Source organism: Girardinichthys multiradiatus, chromosome 15 (genome assembly GCF_021462225.1).
Source record: "Girardinichthys multiradiatus isolate DD_20200921_A chromosome 15, DD_fGirMul_XY1, whole genome shotgun sequence".
In the NCBI taxonomy this organism is placed as follows: Eukaryota; Metazoa; Chordata; class Actinopteri; order Cyprinodontiformes; family Goodeidae; genus Girardinichthys; species Girardinichthys multiradiatus.
Window position 1 is genome coordinate 10,460,700 of NC_061808.1, and position 8,996 is coordinate 10,469,695.

Here is an 8,996-nt window from a genome sequence, read left to right on the forward strand (position 1 = left end):
TACTCCAAGCAGGATAATGCATCATGTCACAAATCTCAGAACATCTGAAACTGGCTTCTTGAAGATGACTTTGAGCTAACTGTATTCTGATGGCCTCTGCAGATACCAGATCTCAATCCAATGGAGCACTTTTGCGATGCTTTTGAATAGGATATTAGCATCATGGATGTGAAGCGGACAAACCTGTGGCAACTAATATATCCTATCATGTCAATACGAACCAAAGTTTATGAGGAATGTTTCTGACACCATGCTGAGTCTTTGCCATCAAGAACTGAGTTCTGAAAGCAAAAAGGGGTCAATGTAAAATGTGTAAACCACTTAGAGGTCCAACCTGCGACCAGCAAGGTGAACAGTAACTGTTTTTTATGTGTCTATGCGGTTTCATTTTAGACATCCAGGTAGTGGTAAGCAATTTGAAAAGGTTGAATGTATAAAACACTGGACATTGAAACAATTTTAATTTTTTGTATTCATACTGGTAGACAACCATCCTTTCAGTGCTTAATCGGCAGGTGCTTTTGATGCTGTGTCCTGACATAGAATGGTAGTTGAAATTGACACACCTATATTATGTCACTCCATCTCGAGAGATGGTCACAAACACATAACTTTGAGTTGTAGAGGTAAGACAGGATCATATTTTGTAGTGATACAATGCAAAGCTGCCCCCAAGCTCAGCAGTCTCGTATTGGGGTTTACCCCAGCGGATGAGAGGGTCGTATACCTGCGCCTTCAGGTTGGGGACAGGTCTCTGACTGTCGTTTCGGCCTACCCGGCCTTCTTGGCATCCCTGTCGGGGATGCTGGATAGAGCCCCTCCTGGGGACTCCATTATTTTGCTAGAGGACTTCAACGCCCACGTGGGAACGACAGTGACACCTGGAGAGGCTTGATCGGGAGGAATGGCCTCCCCGATCTGAATCCGAGTGGTGTTTCGTTATTGGACCACCCTTCTGTGCTAGTCACGGATTGTCCATAATGAACACCATGTTCAAGAATAAGGGTGTCCATCAGTGCACTTGGCACCAGGACACCCTAGGCAGGAGGTCGATGATCGACTTTGTTGTTGTATCGTCAAACCTTCGGCAGCAGTTTTGGACACTCGGGTGAAGAGAGGGGCTGAGCTCTCCACTGATCACCACCTGGTGGTGAGTTGGATCCGCTGGAAGAGGAGAAAGCCGGACAGACTTGGCCTGCCCAAGTGCATAGTGAGGGTCTGCAGGGAACGTCTGGCAGAGCCCTCGGCCAAGGAGCTTTGAGAGCTTTGACCAGATTCCGGGGAATGTTGGAGACAAAGAGTCCAAGTGGACCATGTTCTCCGCATCTATTGTTGATGCTGCTGCCTGTAGCTGCGGTGCATGTCGCGGCAGCAATCCCTGAACCTGGTGGTGGACACCGGCAGGAAGGGACGCTGTCAAACTGAAGAAGGAGTCCTATCGGCTGTGGTTGGCTTGTGGGTCTCCTGAGGCGGCTGACGGGTACCGTGAGGCCAAGCGTGCCGCGGTCCGGGCCGTGGCAGAGGCAAAAACCCGGTTCCTGGGAGGAGTTTGGTGAGGCCATGGAGAAGGACTACCGGTTGGCCTCGAAGCAATTCTGGCAAACCATCCGGTGCCTCAGGATGGGGAAGCAGTGCTTCGCCAACACTGTTTACAATGGGGGTGGGAGGCTGCTGATCTCTACTGGGGACATTATCGGGCGGTGGAAGGAGTACTTCGAGGATCTCCTTAATCCTGCCATCACGCATTCCCTGGTGGAAACAGAGGCTGGGGACTCGGGGTTAGACTCTTTCATCACCCAGGCTGAAGTCACCAAGGTGGTTAAAAAGCTCAGCGGTGGCAGGGCTTCGGGGGGGGGATGAGATCCACTCTGAGTACCTCAAGTCTCTGGATGTTGTAGGGCTGTCATGGTTGACACGCCTCTTCAACATTGCATGGCGGTTGGGGACAGTGCCTGGACTGGCAGACTGGGGTGGTGGTCCCCCTTCATAAGAAGGGTGACCGGAGAGTGTGTTCCAACTACAGGGGAATCACACTCCTCAACCTCCCTGGTAAGGCCTACGCCAGGGTATTGGAGAGGAGAGTCCGGCCGATAGTCAAATCTCGGCTTCAGGAGGAGCAGTGTGGTTTTCATCCCGGCCGTGGAACACTGGACCAGCTCTATACCCTCTATGGGGTATTCGAGGGTTCATGGGAGTTTGCCCAACCGGTCCACATGTGTTTTGTGGACATGGAGAAAGCATTCGACTGTGTCCCTCGTGGTGCCCTGTGGGGGTGCTCCAGGAGTATGGAATCAGGGGCCCTTTATTAGGGGCCATCCGGTCTCTGTACAAGCGGAGCAGGAGTTTGGTCCGCATTGCCGGCACTAAGTCGGACCTGTTCCCGGTACATGTTGTTCTCCGGCAGGGCTGCCCTTTGTCAGCAGTCGTGTTCATAACTTTATGGACAGGAATTCTAGACGCAGCCAAGGGCCGGAGGGGGTATGGTTTGGGGACCAGTGGATTTCGTCTCTTCTTTTTGTGGATGATGTGGTCCTGATGGCCACCGGGGCGGTTCACAGCCGAGTGTGAAGTGGCTGGGATGAAGATCAGCTCCTCCAAGTCCGAGGCCATGGTTCTCGACCGGAAAAGGGTGGCTTGTCCTCTTCAGGTTGGAGAGGAGTTCCTGCCTCAAGTGAAGGAGTTCAAGTATCTCGGGGTCTTGTTCACGAGTGAGGGAAGAATGGAGCGGGTGATCGGTGCAGCTGCCGTTGTAATGGGGGCACTGTGCTGGTTCGTTGTGGTGAAGAGAGAGCTGAGCCGAAAAGCGAAGCTCTCGATTTACCGGTCGGTCTATGTTCCTACCCTCACCTATGGCCATGAACTTTGGGTCATGACCAAAAGAACCCTTAGAGATAGGGTGAGGAGCTCGGCCATCCAGGAGGGGCTCGGAGTAGAGCCGCTGCTCATCCACATCGAGAGGAGCCAGTTGAGGTGGCTCGGGCATCTATATCGGATGCCTCCTGGATGCCTTCCTCTGGAGGTGTTCCAGGCACGTCCCACCGGGAGGAGGCCCAGGGGACGGCCCAGGAAACGCTGGAGGGACTATGTCTCTCGGCTGGCCTGGGAACTCCTTGGGCTCCCCCCGGAGGAGCTGGAGGAGGTGTCTGGGGAGACGGACATCTGGGCGTCTCTGCTGAGTCTGCTGCCTCCGCGACCCGCTCCCGGATAAAGTGGAAGACGATGAGTACGAGTACAATGCAAAGCAGATTCCTCTAGCCCTCTGTGATTATTCTCAGTGTTTTTGATCTCCTTGTCTGTTTCCTGGCGTTATGCTTAACAACATGCTCCCTGGACCCAAGCATCACCATCTACTTTGTAATACAATACATTTGTTAAACTTTGATCATTTGTTTCCTGAGGGTTTCTTGCAAGTCTCAGAATCTTGCCACAAAACATAACAAGAGTAAAAACACCATCTCATCTGAGAAACGATTATCAGCAGAATCTGATACAAATAACGGTGTGAGGATGGAGCACAACAACTTTATTTGTATTTAATCACTAAAAGCTTTAAATGCAAAAATACATGCAAAGCTTGCATGAGGACCTTGACACAGAGCCAAGAAAAAGGGGGAGAAATCCAAAACACATATCTGATGGATACTTCTCAGGTGCTATGCCTGATTTGGCACCCCAATCACAGCTGCATGTTGTGAAAGCTCACAGTCTTTTGATCTATCTGTATTGCTTGTATAATGTAAATGAAAAAAATATTTATAAAGGGGTGGTTTGTGGTTGTGTGTTTGTTTTTTGAAAAAGAATTAAGTGAAACCGCCTGACTTACTATAACACTTTAAAGAAGGTTTAGGGATTTTGGTACACTTCATCAAAACACACATAGCATATTGATTTATGATTTTTGGGAGAACAGATTGGGTGTTTTTGACAGGCTGTAGAAAACTGGTTTAAAGCAGAGATATATTTGCTTTTCTTCTCTTATTCTCATCCCACAATGTGTTGCAAAACATATACCTGGTCTCTGAAGTGCTCAAAGTGAAAATTATCCAGACAGACAAAAATTTGTTATTAAAGCTATACCTTCTCTGTTACATGCCAGAATCTTATCTAAATTAAATCCTTAGAATAAAAATAAACAAGTGCCATGTTTTAGAGAAGCTCTACCATATTCCATAAAAATACAGTTGGAATTTAGACTTCAGTCTAATCCAGACCTTCAAAAGGCATATGACAACAGTTTCACTCCATAAATGGGTTGATATCAAGAACCTTAGACAAGCTCCAGTATTTTACATAATTAGTTTTGAATTAAACTGTCACTAGCAGCAGGTGGCTGGACATTGTTGTCAGTCTCCTCACCTCGGCATCTCATGACGCATGTGACCAAAATCTTCAATACTCATTTTTTCTGAGCTGAAAAACAGGTTTTGTTAAATCCTACCCTGTAAATTAGCAGCAATTAATATGTTGAGAAACTTGTAGCAAAATAAACAACTGCTATTACGTTTTTCCCCCCTTTGAGGTGTAGCTTTAGATTTTTTCTTGACGTTATTTGTCACAGTAGCATATACAAAAGTTCTATGCAACTTAAAATGTTTGTTATAAGGTATATGTTGTAGAAAAGTATAAAATGTTATTAATTTTTAATATTGTGAACCTGTTTTTTTTTTAAACTGGTCCTTTCTATTTTTCCCTACACCTGGTCTCAATCTGTTTACCACATCATGTCTTTTCTTCACCTAAATGTAATCTTTTATCACCTCTGTGTAAGGTTCTGATCCTTGATTGAAATTTGCATAAAACACTGTACCAACTGTCAAGCATGGTGGTGGTACCATTATGCTAAGGGTATTTTTAGTTGTCAGTGGAACTTGTGCACTGTACAAAGGGAATCAAATGAAGGACGACTACTTTCAAAATCCACCATTTTACCTAAAATCAGGGCTGTCCAACATAAATACCACATTCAAGCTGGTTTTGGAAGGGATAACACAGGTTAAGATTAAACATCTTGAATGACCCTATCAAAGCCACAATCTAAACTTTTTTCGGTCTCTCCTGTGCCTATCTGAGGTATTTATTGCAGGGTAGCCAGGAAACCAACCAGTTTAATAGAAATGTAACATTTCTTATAATAAGAGTGGTCTGCAACATGGTAATGTAGAGTTTTTGCATATATTTGTGGGGATGCATGTACATATTTAAGTCTGTCATGATGATGACTGCAGGTAAACTTCAGACTGTTTTCACAAGCTCATGCTTTCTTTAATCTTTGTTGTCTCAATCAATATTTCTTCATACATTTTTAACCTGTTAAGCCCTGAAGGGGTTTTAGAGCAATTTCCGCCTGAGATTACATAATTTAAATAAATCAAGTATAGCTACACAGTTTTAAGGTCTACATGCAGACATTTGGTATCTGTTGTTGGGACCACAGCCATGGTTACAACGTGAAAACTCCAGTACAGACTTTTCTGGAACTTTCAAAATAAATTGCATTTAACCAACTTCCAGCACAACTTCAGAAGGGGAAGGGGGGTAACAGCGGACTTCCCATGATGCCACGGCCCGTATAAAACCCTCACTTCTCCCACAAGTTTTTCTCTTCCACCCGGACTCCGCGCAAGGCTGGCCGGAGAGGCAGCGCGCTAATGTCTCTTTGCTGGCAAACAGACATAAACTCTTATCATCAATCATATGCACTGAGTTAAGTACGGATGAATTACTGTTTGTGTACCCGGTATTCATTCATAAAAAAGGGAAATTAAAGGGAAATTTGTTAGCTTTAACTGCTAACAGCTAAGAACACGTGCTTGCATACTTAGGCTCATTTCTCCAGAAAGATTAGGTTCTTTTCCAAAATACCTCCTTAAATATTTGACCATTCCCTTAATAATATTTCTTTAAATATTATTTTAATAAATAAAAGCAGCTAATGAGACACCATTGAGAATTAGTCATCCAGAAGGTTGGTTTTATTCAGCAGATCATTCTTTAGAACATTATTTTATAAAAATAATATTTTATCTGATCTTGCATTGTGAATGGTTGTCTAATGGTATGCTGCTTATTGCCTAAGTTGGTTCCAAGACTAATTTAACTTCGCTTCCAGATTCTTCAAGATAATCCTTGGTTCTCAAACATAAACATTACAAGGTAATGTTGCATCACTCTTTTGGTCATGATTTTCAATCATCTTTAATCATCTTGTTTATATTGTACATAGCCCATGAGTCTTCGTTATTCTTTAATTCTGCTTGGTAGTTTAGTTGGATTGCTTTAGCATAGTAAAGAGTTTCTTGATTGAAATATGCTTGACTTTGTGTTGACTTATTTTTGTTAATAAATTCTTGTATTTTAAGAAATTGTGTGAATTCATTCCACGTGTGCAGAGTTGTGCTGTTCAATAATCTCAATAATCAATAATCTAGTGAGGCTGGGGTAATACTAGCCTCACTAGGTTGGTATTCACAGGACAACCCTTAACAGACCGAAATATTATTTGATAAAATATCAAAATATTAATATTAAATATTAAATAATATTCTCAGATTCATAGTCACAACACTGTGTAAAGGTAAGAACTAAAATAATATTTCTCAAGTGGAACCACTTTTGTAACTGTTACTATGTCTCATTTATTTGTGATTAAACAAAGAAAAAATCGAATATTTTGAGGCTCGCCAAATGTTTTTTCTAAATGAACATTGCAAAACACCATGAAAATTCTTTGCAAATCATAGTAGAACCCCAAGGTTATATTAATCAACATTTTGACTATAACTGCAGCAAATTTAGACTGAATCAGTTTAAGCATATTTGTTCCACAAACGTTTTAGTGGGCAATGTGCCAGATGGAACTGGGATTTTGGCACAACTTAGCCAAATGTGCCAAAAATGTGTTTTTCATCTCATAAAAGGCAATCTGGCTAAATAAAAGTGCTGATTTCCATTGTAGGACAGCTTCTGCATATGACATAGCCTTTAGTCATGACATTTACCCTGTATGTCATCAAAACGTACAATTGCGTACAGCATAAAATCATTATAATGAAAAGAAATCAAACTAAATTGTATCCTTTTATCTCCAACTGGAGGAATTTTATTGAAAAAAAAGAATTAGCAGCGAAAAACAATGTAAACAAATGTGCAAAAACAATTATCAATAACACCTATATAAATAAATGTGCAAAAACAACCATTAATAAAAACAACATAAACAAATGTGCAAAAACAATTAGCAGTTAAAATTATATTAACAAACTTGGTGACCACAGGCCTTGCACTCCTTTTGTTCTAAAAAGGAAGGGGATGTTGTTTCATTACTATTTTCTGATTACACGATAATTTAATTCCTGCTGTACACAGCAAATAATAAAATAACACATAAAAGCAATAATGTAATGGTGTAACAGTTAAGTGGTATTGGCTTTCAACCAGTTCCACAAACTAGCCTTGTGGTCCTTTTGTTTTAAGGGGGGTTAATGTAACTGGTTGAATCAATCCCAAATACAAATGCAGACGCTCAACACAACAGGAATTACAAATGTTAAAAAACGGTAAAGCATTGTTGAAACAGCTGACATGTAATGTAAAGTATCTGGAAATAAAAAGTAACACTATAACTTACTAGTGAACTGGGTCCCAAAGAAGAGGATCCTCATCTTCATCCACTTCAAAATCCACACTGCTGTCCAAAGAATGTTCTACTTCGAGATCAGTGCCATACACATAACACATACACAGCATTTCTCCTGCGCTGACTTGCACTGATCCTATAAATGCTCCCAAGCGGCTGAGGCGGAGATGACTGCTGCCAATCTTTTCAGTATTTCCTATTAGCTGTAGAATGATGTTCATTGTATACTGGCAGTAGAAAAATAAATTCAAACATAAAGGCAATCAAACTGAAACAAGATGGTTAATGAAGTGACTTCGTTTTTTCCTTATTTGTAAAAACAGAAAAAAGGAAAATGCAAACATATGTTACTAACATACGTACTGAGATATGTACAAAGGTACTAACAATCTGCAAGCAGTCGGGAACGCCACAGTTACTGTGACAACAATCTATTACATCACCTCGGCATACCGAATGCTCAGAGGAGCAGAGATGGTAGGTGAGTAGGACCTGTTTTCTGAATAATGTATCTAATATTTCTTTGACACTTGGGAGCCCCCTACCAACTGTGTATAGAGCACTGTTTTCATCCTCAGTGTCGTGATAAGTGTTGGAGTCGGAGCAGAATGCAGAGAGATGCTCGGGAGCCACATGGTAAGGTTTGGATCCTTCATTTAATCGGACGGCTTAATATGCAGTTGACAGAGCTGATCTAACGAGCCAGGAGTTACAGGTCAAAATAACTAAATGGTACAGGTCTTACAGGAAACATCACAGGACACGGCGACAGGGAACAAAGATAACTGGTGAGCTTTTATACAGGGGAAATGAATAGTGAGAGAATAGGAAGGAAAGGCAGGTAATCAGATGATTGCTTACAGGTGCTATGGCCAGGTGAAGGGAACTGAGGGAATAGAGGTTGCTATAGTAACAAATGCAGGAAACACAGAGACATGGAAGAAACTAAACTAAACCTGAACCTACAAAAGTAAACCAAAATGGCAGATCCTGACATTTCTATTTCACAACATATTTATTTAATATCTTCCCTTGATGAAGCCTTTCTACGGAGCCCGCGAGGGGACATGGGGGAATTTTTTTCTTTTGCTTTCCCACGCAATATTTTTTGCTTTCTCACGCAATAGTCTTTGCGTTATCTCGCAATACTTTATGGGATAGTTTCCAAACCAGATAACTGCAAAAATGGAACAAACACTACACCCGTTTTGAGATTTATTGAGTTTTATTTTGAAATTGGCCTTAAATAAAATTATCTTCAAATCAGACTAAAAGACAGTTTTTATCCACAAGCTGTCAAACAAACTACTGAACTCTGGACCATAATACTGCACGAAACCACATCTGTGACACTTTGTTT

At 42.2% G+C, this 8,996-nt stretch overlaps 1 protein-coding gene across 2 annotated transcripts in view; it reads right to left on the bottom strand.

Annotated features, from left to right (window-relative positions):
- Positions 1-8,996, bottom strand: part of LOC124882290 (disks large-associated protein 2) — a 132,104-nt gene that overhangs the window by 108,057 nt on the left and 15,051 nt on the right. The window lies entirely within an intron of this gene.